The following is a 16,710-nucleotide window of genomic DNA, read 5'->3' as shown; positions in this document are numbered from 1 at the left end:
CTTTTAAAAACATCCACTTGAAGGAACCTGCATCCTCAGATCCCTCCCTCCCTCCCTTGTTATTTACAGACCCCACTGTTAGAACTTAACACAACATTGCCTGTTGTCTGCATGATTCCAGCCAGGAAAATTGGATTCAGATGGCAATATACCCACTGTGTGTATAGATAGGTAGAGACCCTAATTTTCAGGAGATGACTGCTTTGCAGGATCATCGTGTAGCCGAGCTTTTAAAATGCATGCCAACAGAAATGATACAGGAGATCCTCCCTTCGTCAACTTGGGATGTCTTTCATTTTTTTCTTGTGTCACTTTTTGTCATCTGAATTTCATTATCAAGGGACTCTAGGCTGATCAATGAAGTGTGTATGTTTCTGATGGACATTTGAGGAGAAAGGCTTTAGGAATAAGGAAAATGTCTGCAGGAGAAGCAAAGGGTTAGGATGAGCTACAGGGACTGATGAATTCATTTCAAAATCCACAGGTACGTAGGTGGTAAATCAGTACATATAGCAAATCTGGTCAGTGAGCAAAACCTAGCCAGTGAAACGAAGGAGATTTTTAGCCATGTAGTCATCACATGCCTGAGTAGAGTGTCTTCATCTTTTAAATAGACGTTTGAATCACTGCTCTTTTATCTCTCTAAATGCCAATTTCAAATAAATATTTGGGCATTGTTGACTTTCTGCCCATAAAGAAAACCCACCAAGACTCATGCGACACATCACCTGCACACAAACGTGGCTATTATGCGCTCCATGCCCATGGGATGCGGAACAATTAGGCAGAGAACTGCTCTGTGGTCTCCCTTCTTTAGTCCTTTACTCTTCTTTTTTCCTTTTAGAAAATGTGATACCTGATCTCTGAGTCTAGCAGGCCGAGGCTTCTTTTTTTTTTTTTTTTTAATGTTTGTATACTACAGTGTCTGGCCTTGCCCCTGACCTGCTGGTGTATTTTCGGGCTCATTAGTAGTCAGGAAGATGCCTTAGCGCATCGGTGCTGCGAGTCAGGGATGAGATACTCAACCACAGAGAGAGGGAGTGAGCGCGAGAGGATACGAGCCGCGAGGCTTGTCTCCAGGATATGGAAGGAAGTGAGAAATGACAGGACCGCAAGCTTTGTATGTGGGAGCCTGGCAGGGGCGGGGGTGCGGGAGGAGAGTGCAGAGATCCTCAAAAAAAAAAAAAAAGTGTGTGTGTGTGTGTGTGTGTGTGGAAGCCATAGAAGAGCTAAAGGTGATCCGAGGGGGATATTGGTTCCTTATTCTGCCAGAGATTTAAGCAGGCATGCGAGGAATCTGGACCATGGTTGGCAAAAGGAGACCCGTTGCCTCCGGTAACCAGACACTCGAGCTTTTCAGGAGGCTCGGGAAAGAGCGGAGAAGAAAGGGGGCAGTGTGGTCTAGGAAAATGCAACTTGTCGCTGATTTGTGCCTGATGCTTGCTGTCCGTCAGCAGCCTCCCTTACAATCTTTTTTTCTCTCTCCCCCCCGCTTTTTTTTTCCCCTTGCCTTCTCCTTCTTCACTGAAGCCTAGGGGAGCCAGTAAAGATTAAATGTGCTTCTCAAAGGCAGCCACTTCATGCTGCTATGTTGAAGGGGCCATTATTATTATTATTTTTAATAGTAAGAGGAAAAGGGAGAGAGGGTGAGAGAGAGAGAAGCTAGGTAGGATGATGAGGGACTATCTTTTCGGAGAGGCAAAGGGAGAAAGGAAAAAGGCAAGGGGGAGAAAAGGGAGAGATCCTGAACTGAACAGAGGATTGTGCCTGAGAAGAACCTACAGAGGTGAGAGAAAAAAAAAAAAGTTGTCTTGGAGATGGGGGTGGGGATGCTGAATAGCCCCTGGCAGAGGGGAAAAGAGACGTAATGTAGCTGTCTGGCTGGTAGGATTCTGTTTTGAAAGGGTGGGGGGTGGGAGATGGGGGGAAGAGCATGGAGCTTTAACGGTTCTTAGTTGCATATGGAAATATGTACAGAATATTTAGCATTTAAGTGCGGGAGGCCCCCTCCAATGTCTCCCTTGAAGGGGCTGCTTTGTCATTCTCTGTGATTAGCCAGCCATCTACCTTGCTTAGGCTGGAATAAAGGTGCAGGGGGGAAAAAAAGAAAAAGGGGAAGAAATTTTGGAGAAAGTCATCTTCCCACCCCCTTCGCCCCGTTCCCCTTTCCTTTTTGGAGGTGGCACAGGAGCCGACTGCGCATAGGGAGGCTCAGCTTCCAGGCAGATGGGGAAGGCGACTGTCTATCCGGTGCAGAACCAGCAGCTTCTGCGAAGATGGAGGGGAATTATGCTTCGGATTCCTCCGAAATTCTGGCAGGAGGCTTCAAAGGCCCGGCGGCGGGAGTGGGGTGGGGGAGACGCATCTCCCCAGCCTGCACCCACCCCTTCCCACCTCGCGGCTACCAAATGACAGCCTGGTGCTGGCTCTGGGTGGTTTGGCCTTGGCTTCAGCCAAGCAGCTGATGCAGAGGAGGCCCCGCTTGCAGGACTGGCCAAGTGCACGCAAAAGAAAGAAGGAAGAAATGTGGAAAAAAAAAAAAAAACAGCTCTGGGGAGGTTTCTCATTCTTTAAAAAAAAAAAAATTATATTTTCAACTGAATATTTTCAAGATTTGACCAGTCGCAGTCCTCCCTCCGCTACCACCAAATTGCCTTTTTTCTCTCTCGTCAAAGCATAAACTACAGAGTTACAGTCTCTAGATTTGGTGTATCGCTTCCTGCCCCCGCCTCCCCCTCCCCGCCCCGATCTCCGTCCTCTATTGAAACACCTCGCCCAGCCTGGCGCACTGCGAGCTCACATTTCCCCCCCTTGCTCGGAATGGTGCTACAGGAGGCTGCAGCCCTGCTCCGCTTCCAGTGGGTGAGTGTAAAACGCTGTTCGTATTCGTACTTTCATAGCCTCCAAATCCTCCTCCTCAGCCTTCTCCTTCTGAAAACCCGAGTTCTGTGATTTTGCATGCGGCATGCTTGCCCTGGGGGGAAATAGACGCCCCATGACTTCCTTACAGTCAGTTCTGCTAGTGGTATACGAAAGCTTTGAAGAGACATTGAACCCTAGTGCAGACCATGATTTATCAAACATGGGTACTCGGGGGTCTCTGTTCATATTATTTTCCATTTTAGTAAACTATTTTGCCCAAAGCTTCCAAGAGTTTCTCTGATAGGCTCGCGATGGTATGTTCAGGTATGTACATGCGCCCACAGAGACTGCGTATGCGTTGTCTGTGTGTATTATTATTTAAACGGGATCTCCATTCTGCGAGCTAAGGAAGCTTAGGGAGGGAGGGATGCCCTGTCACCTGTTTGTCGCCTTTTTGTGCTGAACCTCCGACAGAAATTGCTTGTCATTCTAGTTTTGCTTTGTTCGGTCTCAAGAAAGAACAATTTGTTGCGCTCCTCTCAATCCCTGAGACCCTAACTTGTGATGTTTACCGTTTAAATCCACGGGTTAGGCTCTTGGGAGCTGCGAGTCGTGCCTCCGCATCCTGGAAATTGGGTGGAACTTTTTTCTTTAACGCAGAATCAAAAGGAAAGAAAGTTTGTCTGAAGTGATTGAGGGCACCTTGAGGTATTCATTGTTAGATGGGATCAGGTGACCAGAAAGTGGCAGCTCCTGGATTTCGGTTAAAGTAGGTATATATCCTGGTATATAGCGTGTTGGCTGCTCTGTGTGCGTATGTGTATTACTGATGCCTGAAGCTTGTGGAGCTCAGCTATCCCGGTCTGTTCCTTGAGAGCAACACGCAGTACTATCCGAGCGTAAGAAGAACAGCTCAGTACCTGGTGCTTGACCTCAGAACAAATCAGCCGAAATCCCAGCATGCCCCGTGCCTCCAACTTTTAAACTCAACAGTTAATCTTAAAATCGTGCCCAATTAAAATGGACATGCAGACATGTTATATATTCAGTGCCCACACATGGGTACCATAGATGGCGAGACAGTGAACGAAACAGGCACAAATAGGGCGCAAACCAGTAGTTTGGGCTAAAATATCAATAAGCTCAAAAAAAATTCTACACTTGCTCTTCTACCTGAAGGATGGAATGCGTGAAGAAAGGTTAAATCTGTTACTTTGCAAGATTTTTATAAAAATGAAAGGAGAGGTTGAAGCCTCCTTACTTGGCATCTATTCTAAAATGTATGTGATCAAAGTAATAAGGATTAGAAATATATTTTCTAATTTACACAAAAGGAAAGAAACAGCATGTATGCGTACACAATTATTGTATCTTTTAGGAGTAACAAAGCCTATTATTCATCATTTGAAAAATTGGAAAACATTTATCAAGATTTAAATTCAGTCCAATGAAGTTATTTGTAACACCGAACTGTACATTTAAAATAATCTTTTTGTAAAGTAATTGTTAGCATTACCTAGTTTGTAGTTTTCTGAAAATGTAACTTTTTGTAACAATAATTTCAGTGATTTAGACCTAGCTTATAGTCGGAGAGGAGAAACAGTAACTTACCTTTCTTTTGTTGTGAAAAATTCCAATATGCTATTTCATTTAAACAATTTTAGTATTCTTGGACCAACATTTGTCTTCTGTTTATGGAAAAAGCCTAAATCAACCCTGGCTTCAAATGATTTCTTCTTTTAAAGACTTTATTTTGGTTATAACCTCACTTTATGCATATATCAAAGGATGAGAGAACTGTTCTTTTTCTGGTTTTTTTTTTTTGAGTGTCTATTTCAGTATTAGTCATTGGCTCCAAATTGTAGTCAAGAAACCATTTTGTATCAGAAAACTAAATTGAGAAGACAAACTGTGCAGCAGTCCAACCATGCTTTTTGTTGAAACCTCTTGTGTAGTTGTAATACTTAAATATTACTCTCCAGCCTTTGATAGTCTGAATGTGCTTCAGAGAAAAGAGTTGATTTTCAAGTCCTCTTTTACTTTCTATACAATGGATTGATGATTTTCCCCATCTTAGCTGATGTGCATGCATAGGTACTTGGAAATTATGGAAAGGCACCTATTTAACTTATGGATTCCCACACAATTTGTATCAAGTATTTGCAAAACATTTGGTGCTTTGCAAAGTCAAAGCCACAGTTAATTCTATGAGAATGTGTGCATGAGTCCCTAAAAACATGATAGATATCATCTGTGATTTTTAAATGATAACAGGAGAGTAATTTAATACAAGTGATACAGTTGTTATTCTAACGCACTTGGGGTTTTTCACACATTTTCAAGAGGATTGCTTGTGTTCTGAGGTTGCTATCATACAACTGATCACACAGGCTTTTCGGAGTACATAACCACACACATGATTTTATATTTCAGCGGGGATCTGCTTCACTGTAAGGGCAGGTTTCTCAACTCCCCTTCTTCCTCACCGAGCCCATCAGTGAAGTTCAGTGAAATGAATAACATAATTGGTGGTTGGTTCAATCACTACCAGTCTAGACTAGCCCAGACGCATCAATTAGAGGGGGCTGTCTTTTAAAGGGAGAGTGCAACCGAAACAAGCAGGGCATTATTGATACTGATCTTTAAAAGTGCAAATCCAGCTTGGCAGATAAAAAAAAAAAAAAATAAGGCGGGGAATTGGTGGGGGTGGTTTGCGTTGCGGGAAGAAAGAGAGAAAGAAGCGAACTGGAGTTTTCGGACACAGAAGGACAGGAAGCTTGAGAGAAAAGGAGGGGATAATGAGTGAAATGCAATGCATTACCTCCTTGGAACCCAGTTACAATCCAGTTCACGGGGCATACTGGTTCACCATATTTTTAACTAGATTCACTCCCACCATCATTTTTTTATTCCCTTTTTTTTTGCCTCTGCTTCCAAAGAAGTGCCAACTCAAAACCAATGTAGTTGGAAATTCAGCATCTCTAGGAAGCTCTAGTGAGAATAAAGCCAAGGAATGTGAACCAGCCCAAAACTCCTTTTGCAACATTTTTTCCCCAAAAGGAAAACACAGAAGATGTTTATTTGTGAGTCTGTAATTCCACCTTTTTAAAGAATCAGCTGTACTAATGAATAGTACTTATTTTAAATCCAGCACCTGGGAACTAATTTTATGGGCAAGACACCTTTAGGTGAATAGCTCATAGTTTTTTGTTGAATACAGTAAAATTATGAAGAATGTAACAAAAGGCTTTGGTAGTTTGGTGGAGGTTTTTATTTTTATTTTTTGGTGGATAAATAACAGATGATTTAGAAAGCATTAGGAACACATCAAGCCCCAGCGAAAGAAAATGTTTGATTGGTATTAATTAAAACACTGCTAATATATTCTAATAAAATCAAATTTAACATTCTAAACTAATCTGCTTGGTATGTCAAAGGAAAAGAGGAGTATTATTTTATTTGCATCTCTGCAATCCAAATGCATTTGCTCATTCAGCAGAATTAATTTTTATCACCACCCTGTTTAATCTCCTCACAGATTTAGCTAAACTTATTCTCTCAAACTACAAAGGATCAGAGTAGGGAATCCATGGAAGGTATTGGAAAGACTAGTTAATGTATTTAGTACTGCCTTTATATTTTACCATTTTCTTTTCTCTTCATTCACTATCATGGGTGTTGAGGAAAGCAGTGAGGCTGCAGGGAGAACGAGGAATGGTTAATTTTCCCTCTTTCTCTCCTACCTACAGGCTTATTTAGGAATTTCAGTTGCCAAATTATTCAAGTGGCATTTATTTACATGACTGATGTTGCTCTGTTGATTAATATCTCATTTATCTCTAACTTCAGAATCTGTTTTATTTCAAATCCCTAATGAAACAAGGCTCTTAAGCCAGAAACCAATCGCCTTTTCTCAATAATTTTCAACTGAAGTCCTCCTAAGAGAAAGTGAGGAGATGCACGCAAAATTGTACTGACTAAGTGAATTTTACTAACCAAGGTCTTTGTTTCATTTTTAAGTCAAAATTTCCCCAGAAAATGTCATACTTTTATGAAACAGGGAGTTTTATGCTCCTTCTGGTATAACTCTCACAATGGATAAAATTGCCCCAAAATGACATCGTAGCCAAAATGTTTCTCCTCTCATTAGTCTCTCAGGACTATGATATCATATGTAAATATGTGCCGAACACAAAAAAAATGAGTGGGCCATAAATACTGAGGACCACATGTGTATGTTTCAAAGTGAGGAATTCAGCACACTGTCAAGGGGACGTGAACTACTGACGGTACTGCCTTTTTGCTCCATTGCCTTTTCCAGTTCTTCAACGTAAAAGAGCAATCGCAGTTCGGTTTCACATGTATTGTTCTATAATCCAGGCAATAAATGCTAATTAGTAATGCTCAAGGATCCGACCATTCAGAGTAATTATCATAATTTACTTCTTCCTTGTTAAAGACATTCCTTGCTGATTAAAAAAAAAAAATTAAATCGTCGTTTTACCCTTGCACTGCAGTGGAAATGCAGTGGAGAGAGAGATGTTCAAGGTACAGCAGTGCCATTCTGGCTGCATTCGAAGCCACTGACATGTGCCTCAGCGTATTCCAAATGGAATTGCAACTTAATTTCTAAAAAGAAATTCATGTAAATGCATAAAGTTTTGCATGTGCACCAGGAATGTATGATTTTATTTTACGAAGCCCAAGACTCCTCCTTCCTGGCCCACCCCCTCTCTCAAACCACTTACTGAGCAGAACAAAGGAAACTGCTAACTATAGAGGCATCATTAAGTGTGAACAGCAAAAGCATGATAAAGTATGTGATATGACAACATATTTCATTGCACAAAAGTGCAGATAATTAAATAATTCAATAGTAACCCTGACTAATTAGCAGAAAGATCTTTAAGGAGGAATCAAGAAAAGGGATCCAATCAACTTGAATAATATGCTCTATTATCCAGGATCACAAATATATATTTGGTTATTTGATGATTGATTGATTCATACAGAAAGATGAGGACAAAAGCTTACTCCTCAAAGTGAAGCTTTGGTCTGGTCTCCTCTTTAGGAGAAATTAATCATATGCTTTATAAGAGCTGAATTTTACATAGAGCTCTCTGTTTTCAATCAAAGGTATAACCTGCCATTCAATTGTACATTTCTCTTTTGTCAGTCGATCTAAAAAATTGTCAGCCCCTTAGCTTTTCGTACCGTTGCCTCAGAATATATATATGAAGTCTCGCCCACATTTTCTAATGAGGCTTATGTTTAAGTTTGTTCTTATTGCATGAAGCAAGTAAGGATCTTATATACTAAAGGAACAGAATATATAACCGGGTTTGTTTCTTATTGCTTGAAGCAAATAAGGATCTTATGTAGTAAAGGAGCAGAATATATAACCAGGCTGGTTATTATATTTGGTGGAACCCTCCTCCCTTGCTTTATCTATCAAGGTAATATTCCCAGTTTCATTGTTCATTGGTCCTTCAAGGAAGAGTTTCAGCTTTTACTTGAGGGTTGTAAGCCCATTAGAGGAATAATTCCCTTTGGATACTATACAGAAAGAGCCACCTGCAAAATGTTGATGCTGTTATTGAAATCTCAAGTGGATTCAGCTTTCAAAAAATTAGATATTAGATGCATCCGATATAATTTGAAATGTGTAATTACACTAATGTGCATATAGTTCTGTGTTGCTTTGCATGAAGCCTACTTGAGTTGTTTTTTTTTTTTCCCCCTTGGGCAGTTCTCATCATTTGAAATGGCTCCTGAGGAGAATGTTTTGAAAATCAGCTTTTAAAAAAATTCCTTGTTAGTTCACATAAGAATAAAAGGGCTCTACAGTCTGTGTTCTCATGCAAGAATGAATGTGTGTGACCTAGACGTTGGAAATTAATGACCTCTGAAAGGGTTATCATGTGGACACTTGCATTGTTTGCAAAATATTTGCTGCTCTTTACTGATTTAGTCTTCATCCTGACTTTGAATGACTTGAAGTAATGGACGGTATTAGAATAGTCAATCTTATTCATAAGAAATCCATTCCTTTTCCTGGAATAATGAGATAAAATAGTAGGGAAAAGACTGTAGGCAGAGATAATCATTTTAATTTAATCGAAGTAAACAAAATCATAACAATCATAAACAACTTCTTTCCTCATGTTCCTCCATTTTGCATGGTGAATAAATGACAACTGCCTAAGTCATTTATGCGCTAACATCAACTTCCCTGTTGGTGTCTCGAGGTGTGTCTCCTTTGACTGGAGACCCCTGCCCTCCACTCCAAGTAGCTGGCGCCTGAAGATCTAGCTGTTAAGGAAAAACCCAGGCAGAGCAGCAGTGAGGTGATTGGTCACCCTGGCCCTCGGTGCTCACTACGTGCTCAGTAGGTGAAGATGCTCTTGATGCAAATTTGGAGAATCATTACCATCAGATTACAGAGTGTCCCAATTTATGTTTATACATTCTGGAGACAAAAAGGATACCAAGGAGGCTCATGTTGAGATGACACAAGATATTACTCATTCCAATTAAGTAGGCATAGGCCCCGAAGGCTGATTTGTTAAAGCATTTGACTCATAGCAGACACCTAGGATATGGTGATTCACATATTTATACTCAAAACTCATTCCTCAAACTTCATTTTAATAGTGGGGTCCATATTATGAAAGAGATGTTTTGCCTGGGCTGTATCTATGTGACATCAAAGCAGTACTTGGGTTTACTTTTTATCTGCTCATGTATACAAAGACTTTCTGTTATTAGCCACCCAGAGGAGTCTCAAAAAATTGTGTGAAGGGTCCTTCCTTACTACAATAGCATTTAAACTTATTGACAAATGAACCTTGCACATAGGTATCAAAGGCTTAACACCCCGCCGTTCTACTCTGTGTTCAGAAAATAATGAATTCTGAAATCTGTAAGCTACATATTTAATTCCTCACCCAGGATAGGTGATTGCATGCTTGATTGGAATAGAAAAATACCTATTAGCAGTATTTAACACTGGGTTATTTTTACAGGTTATAGAAAAAATAGACTATACCTGCCGTCTTGAAAAGTGACATCTTCAATGTATCCGAAGTGTTGAGGGCAGAAAGCAATTATATGTGGCAGTATATCCCTTTTGGTATGTCTAACTCACTATGCATCTTCATTGAGCTAGTGTAATGAAGAGGCCGACCATAAGGGCCTTAGTGAAAATCACCTGCAAAATATATTTCATTCATAACAACTTTTGTAGACTAAAAGAAACATTAATTCAGTTCTTCCCAAATAGCCTCATCTGTAAAAATGAGATGAGTGGTTTGGATTTTAGTTGGTCTCTAAATTCTTTTACAGCTCTAAGAAATTTTGAAGCTATTCTAAAGTATTGAAATACAAGGACAATTCCAGGACCCTGGAATCTGGAGTCTATTTGTACCTACAGTTGCCCTTTAAAGTTATATTTGATTCCACCTTCAGGTACTGTACTTAATAACATATTTTGCCTTGATGCTAAAACAGGAAAGACTGAAGTTCATTTTCAGGAAGGGCAGTGACAGAAAAAGGGAACAGCTGAAGAATGAAAAAAGATACACAGTGGGGGAAGGAAATTCTTGATCTGAGTTCTAAGCTCATTTCCTTCAACATTCACATAGAAGAAACCCAGACAAGCACCTGCTTTTCTATTTTAAGACCATATTCTTTGGTCCTTCTGCCTTCATTTAATTTCTTGCATTATTGTTTGTTTTTTTTCCATTCGGTTGACGCCTTTGAGTTTCATGTTTCCCTTTCCATTGATTCATTTGAATCGTAGTCCCTTCAAAAGCCCACAATAGTTAGATGAACACACCACACTTCCTAAATTCAATCTTAACATGTACAGAACCACCTGAAAATCACCCCGCCCCCATTTTCTGAAACCATGCCGAATGTGTGATTTTTTTCTTAAATGATGCGAGCCTGCTCTTCCCAGCTTGCAAGTCTTTGAACATGTTTGCACCTTGCTTTCTCTCTGCATGCTGTCCCTCTGCCAATTCTACATTTAAGACATTTCTTTCTTGCTTTCTCTCCCTCCCTCGTCCTTTATTCTTGCCCTCTCTTTTTCCTCCCTTTCTCCCTCCTTCTGTCCCTGCCTCCCTTTTGTTTTTTCTTTCATTCTTTCTTTCAGTGGGCACCATGTGTCCTGCTTAGAGCCAAGCACTAGAAATACAGAGATACAGTACAGACATACAATGGTACAAAAATACAGTACGAAGAATCAACATTAACTCCCAACTATTCTAGTGACTTCGTTCGCTCCTGCATTACTAAGCACTTATATATCCACAATGATTTTATTTTGCATCCCATCTAGATTTATTTGAATTTGTCCTTAATGTTGTTACATTCTTCTGTTGTTTTCCTATGTGACCTATTTCAGTGAGTTGCCTGTTGGATAAGCCGGAAGCTTTTCTTACCGAGCTTTTTTCTCCCTGAGCAATTAGTGTGGAGCGCTCACACGTGCTTAAGCAAGCTGTTGCTTGACTGATTCTTGAGTGAGGTGGACAATGAGAAAGAGCTACATTTTCCTGGTGATGCAGCATTTCACTTGTGCTTAGAAATAGCATGCTCCCAACGTATCATTACATTCATCTATTTTTATTGAAGAGTCAATGTGATAACTTTCTGTGACATGTTCTGTTATTTTTTTAGTTGTGTCGATGTTCCCTTCAGCTGGTCCTATAGCCCCTTCCCCTCTCAGGAATGTCTCCACAGCGAAAGGACAAGGACTGCAGAGACTGCCCCACTGATGGACACTCAAGCCAATTGTGAAATTGAGACAAAGACAGCCATCTCCTGAAGACACCTCTCCTGCTAAGCCGCACACGCAAATGGTGCCATTTCAGGCAATAGAATTCTCACAACGAGAGTCAATCTTTTCAAGACACTGAGCAACGTAATCATGACATCTAGATTTCTGAGCCAAGGACTTTTCCCTTCCTCATGTGTATCCCTCTGTTTGTATTTAAATTCAGCGTGACATTCATTTTTTAAAAATCTCCCTCGTGTGAATATGCTTATTAGCGCACCAACTTTTAAAATTGAAAGTTGCACAAATGTGTTAATGTTTTGAGGAACAAAATGAATGCTATAAGTAGATTGATATTCAGCCATGCCCAGCGTCTGAGCTTAGGAGTGACCTAAAAAACAGAAAGTACTTTTGAAATAACAAAGTATTCAAAAGTAATCTGCAGGATAAGACAATGGTGAAAACTCATCAGGCAGCAAAGAAATACCACATTGTCCCACCTGACACCAAACAACCTTTTTTTTTTTTTTTTTTTGTTATCAAGCAAACTAGGTTCTGTGGAACATGATCCCTGCCTCCAAAGAGGTGAAATCTAGTGAGAGGTACATAAACTTTTGAAAAGCTACGTAACGAATCAGGCCAATAGATGATAAGAACAAAACCAAAACACAAGCTATGAACAAGGAGCTCAGAGGAAGTCACCAGAAGCTGAGCAAAACTAGTCTGTTTAGGGAAGAAAGTTCCCATAGGAGGAAATTAGAAGATGAATATTAAAGGATGTCGAAGATTTAGATGAATGGAAAAGAAGGAGAATATAGAGTCCTTTAGATGGAGGCAATATTGTGTGTGAGCCAGGACATGGAGGAAGGAATCTTATTGGTGACTTTAGGAAATTATGAATACACGTGTCACTGGTTCATCCCAGACATTCGGTGCCAATGTATCTATACCTATGTGATGAAGACTTGGCCCACACACTGCCCCTCTCTCACCCCAGGTGTCACCTAGAATTACAATCACATCTCTTTGCCATTAAAGCAAGTCGGAGTGATTGATGACTAATATGAGAACCTGTGGCTTTTCTGTTAACCTGATAATTGGCATTTATTGAGTTCTCGCTATATGTTAGGCATTTTAAGTATTAACTCAAGCCTTACAACAGCCCTGCCAAATAGGTATTATTATCCCCATTTTACAGATCAGGAAGCTGAGTTTTATTGAGGTTAAGTAACACGCTGAACTGCCATATACAAGGTTCACATTCAGAATTACGGTGGCGAAGCTCATGATCTAAAGCACTAAGTCACAATATTGTGGTCAATAATGTCACAATATCACCACTTCTGTATTCTTTGATAGTTTTCTATGGCAAACAAAGAGCTACTTCACTTAATCATCCCCTCAAAAAATCTCAGTTTTTTCTGATTAAGTTACACTCAAGTGATAAAATAGAAAATTGAAAAAAAGTAGGGAATGGAGCTTATCAGCCTTTGGGCTTTCTTTTTTTGTGGGGCAGTCTTTGATGACTTTGTTCCCTTGGTCTGCATGAAATCTCAAGTTCTTGAGAATATAAAAGGTGGCAGGAGAGCTTCCAGGTCATCTTTTCTACAGATGAGATAAATCTAAGAGCACTCAGGGGAGATCACACATTTGAGTGTGGCAGAGCTAGGTCCAGAAGCCAGGCCTCCGGTCCACTCTCAGAGGCTCTGAACTACTCGATCCTGCCCAAGTGAAGTATGAACTTGAATTTACCAATGAAAGCATTGTATCCAGGTGATCAGGGAGCAGTGTACCTAGAAGATTGTTTCAATTTTGTACCTCCTTGGCTTCCCACCTCAATGGGAAAAAGAGCTAGCTGTGAACTAATATCTTTAGACAGAGAAATTATCTATCATCCATCCCCAAAGAACACATCATGGGTCAAGTTATATGTACAGTGTCTTCAATGATACCCTCTGGTTATTTGGAGTTCTTAGCTCACGTAAACAAATCAGATCTACTAATGAGCATTTTCTTAACCAATTTTATGTACAGTATGTATTTGTAAGTGCTTCTGCATGAATATTTATTCATGACTGTTTCATCAGTCCTTATGTTTCTGAAAATATTGATGGTTATTTGCCATTTTAATCCTCACTTATCCGTGTAACTAACTCAAGAATACTTCAGCTATAAAAAGCAAGAACTGAGGAAACCTTGCTTTTCCTTGACAGCCTCTTTGCTTTTGCTCGGCATTTAGTAATGATTAATAAAGTGGTTAGCTGGACAGCACAGAGGTTCAAAATGCAATTCTGTCTTGAAGGAGTCAGTTAAGCTGGGTCTAATTAAGGACAAACATCTAGATGCTTGGAACATTTGATACATATTCGCACATCTAGGTCTGAATATTTGCTGTAGATTTCCGTTTAGATACCTGGCATTGTCAGACTTAGAGCTTGTGGTTCAGGTTGTCCTGTTTTCACAATGATGGTTGTTGGCCGTATCTCACACAGTTCTCATTAAGTGAGTTTATAAATAAACAGGGATTTTTTTTTAAAGAGTAGCCAAGCACAAAATGTGACTTGGTTGATATTTTATGAGGTTCCTGTCATATGTCCCCTGAACTCCCAATAAAAGCAACGTTGCATCAACTGTGAACTTGCGTTGATTTCTTGGATGAGCGCGCTCTCATAAATTGTTTTCACCAGTGTATATCAAAGCTAGCTTAAGATTCATGAGGAGCAAATAATCTAATGCAATGGGAACATTTAAATTTAGAGACAATTTCTAAACAGTCCCATGTTGCCTTTCAGTAAAGGGCACTATCATCTACCCAGGTTGGAAACTGAGGTATGACACTTACCTTTTTTCTTTCCACCTGTTATGGCCATTCTATCAGGTAAACCCTTTTGATTTTTCCCTCTTTCTCTTTTCAAACACATCTACTTCTCTTCATCCTCTGTGTGACTGTAGTTAACCCTCGTTTCTTACCTGGACTCCTACGTCATGCCTCTAGTTTTACCCTCCACCCCGCCAAGGAGCGGCCAGGGAAATTGCTCTAGACCACAAGTAAGATCCTATCATTCCAGAGTTGCAAGCTTTTCACTGGTTGTGAAATGTGGCACCTAAAGCCCTTCATCTCCTGGATCCTGGCCCCTGCATTCCTGTCTGGACTCCTCAAGTACCTCTCTCCCACTGCTTTTCTAGGTTCTTGCCATGCATCACTGCCATTTCTCAATGTTTCTTTCTCTTCTGTGCTTTCTCACGCCCCTAAACCTTCAGCTTAATTCTCCCTCTACGACTCCTGCCAGATCCCATCTCTTGTCCTTCAGGTTTCATCCTGGGAGTCATTTCCTCTTGGAAGTCTTCATGCCAACCACCCACTACTCCTAAAACTAGATTCTCCCCTTGGTGTTTTCACGACATTCTGTGCTTAGAGGTAAGCATGGTAGCATGATGACTTCCCTGCCGGTCTGCTCCATCTGAATATGAGTTTCTGGATCTGCCTTGTTCAATAGGGTAGCTGCTCACCATATATGTTGATTTCCATTTAAATTAATTAATAAATTAAATTTAAATTAGAAATTAAAATAAAATTAAAATTCAATTTCTCAAGTGTACTGGTCATATCTCAAGTGCTCAGTCGCCACATGTGACTAGCAGCCACCCTGTTGAAGAGTACAGATAAAGAACAGTTCCATCATCTAGAAAGTTTTATTGGATAATATTGTTCTAAAAGACAAGTACTGTGTTTTGTTTGTCATTTCATCCCCTAGACTTGAAGCATTTCTTAACTGGAATTTGTCATCTGAACCACAGAGAAAAAAAAATTTTTTTTGACTATTTTCTCAATTCTCCCAAGGATGATATTTAACTAAAGCTATACTATATACATAAGAAGGAAATTAATTATTTACATGTAAAGATGTCCAGGATTAAGGTTTAATTCTAGCCTAAAACCCTCACTGAGAAAGACTACAATAACTCACCACAGTGCTTGGCACAATGTAAGTATTTCATAAATTTCTGCTGGATGAATGAATGACACATGTGGACACTTATACACATTTCATTTATTTTCACCTAGATGTGTGGAGTCATGTAGGAGACATGTCTTTAGATTCCACAGGGCCTCTTCTCTAGAGGATATGGCGATGGATGATGTTCTTATTTTCACCAAAAGGTTAGTTCAATTGTGTCACTCTAATGGGATCACCCATTATTTTACTTTCCTTTATTGTTTACACTGGCAAACAAAAGTAGAGACTTGAGCTCTTATTCAATGAGCAACATCAAAGTGAAAATAAAGTAGATATCAGAGTTGATAAGCTTATTTCTTTTAGGGTTTAGCCAATGTTCACTAAAAATGTTCATTATTTCCTGAGCACCTACTATGTGCCAGACTTTTCTTAGGTCCTGGGGATATAGGAGGAAACAAGATGGGACAATTCTTGTGCCCGTAGTGAAACACTGCTGTCATTATTTCAGTCCCTCTCCCTGCTTTGTACCCAAAGCAGGAATCTTCCACCTTTGCTGCATATTGTAACCACCTGGGGAGTTTAAAAATGACTGATACCTGAGTCTTTCACAAAAGACTGACTTAACTGGTATAGGGTGTAGCCTGGAAATTAGGATGTTTTCAAAGCTCCTGTGTGATTGTAATGTGCTTCCAAAACTGAGAACTATTAATCTATGGGGACATAATCTTAGAGTGAGCTCAGAGATCAACAGTTCTTGGTATTGACAATTGATAATTGATATAATATTAGGATCAAAAGTTACACTTTAAAAATCATCTAACATATCTTCATTATACTTTTTATTCCTCAGAATGATATTGAAGAGTCACTGAGTTGTCCAGGTTGAACAGCCAGTTCATGACTGAGATAAGACCTGACCCCAGGTTCCTGCCTCTAACACAACTCCCTTTTTTTGCTACACAAAGCTGTCACAAGGAAATGGAAAATATAACTATCTTCAAATCAAGAGACAACCAACATCCACTGTGGGTGTAATTTTTTAAAAGCAAGAATTGAATTTGGACCAATTTGAATTCCATGCACTCAGATTTTTCTTCTAGTCAAATGTGAACA

The 16,710-nt window shown here is 39.9% G+C and overlaps 1 long non-coding RNA gene across 4 annotated transcripts; it reads left to right on the top strand.

Moving 5' to 3' along the window:
• The first annotated feature begins 263 nt into the window (after window positions 1-263).
• LOC118913568 (uncharacterized) lies at window positions 264-14,268 on the top strand. 4 transcript variants are annotated; one of them, XR_008993357.1, is made up of 3 exons: window positions 264-1,786; window positions 2,180-2,862; window positions 9,888-14,268. It is a non-coding gene; the product is annotated as an uncharacterized LOC118913568 (long non-coding RNA). The 4 variants fall into 4 exon arrangements; XR_008993358.1 differs by having other exon boundaries at window positions 2,180-9,994; window positions 10,207-14,268; XR_008993356.1 differs by having other exon boundaries at window positions 2,180-10,329; window positions 11,542-14,268.
• Window positions 14,269-16,710: the final 2,442 nt, after the last annotated feature.

The sequence above is a fragment of the Manis pentadactyla genome, chromosome 13 (genome assembly GCF_030020395.1).
Source record: "Manis pentadactyla isolate mManPen7 chromosome 13, mManPen7.hap1, whole genome shotgun sequence".
In the NCBI taxonomy this organism is placed as follows: Eukaryota; Metazoa; Chordata; class Mammalia; order Pholidota; family Manidae; genus Manis; species Manis pentadactyla.
This window is presented reverse-complemented; position numbering and strand designations above follow the sequence as displayed.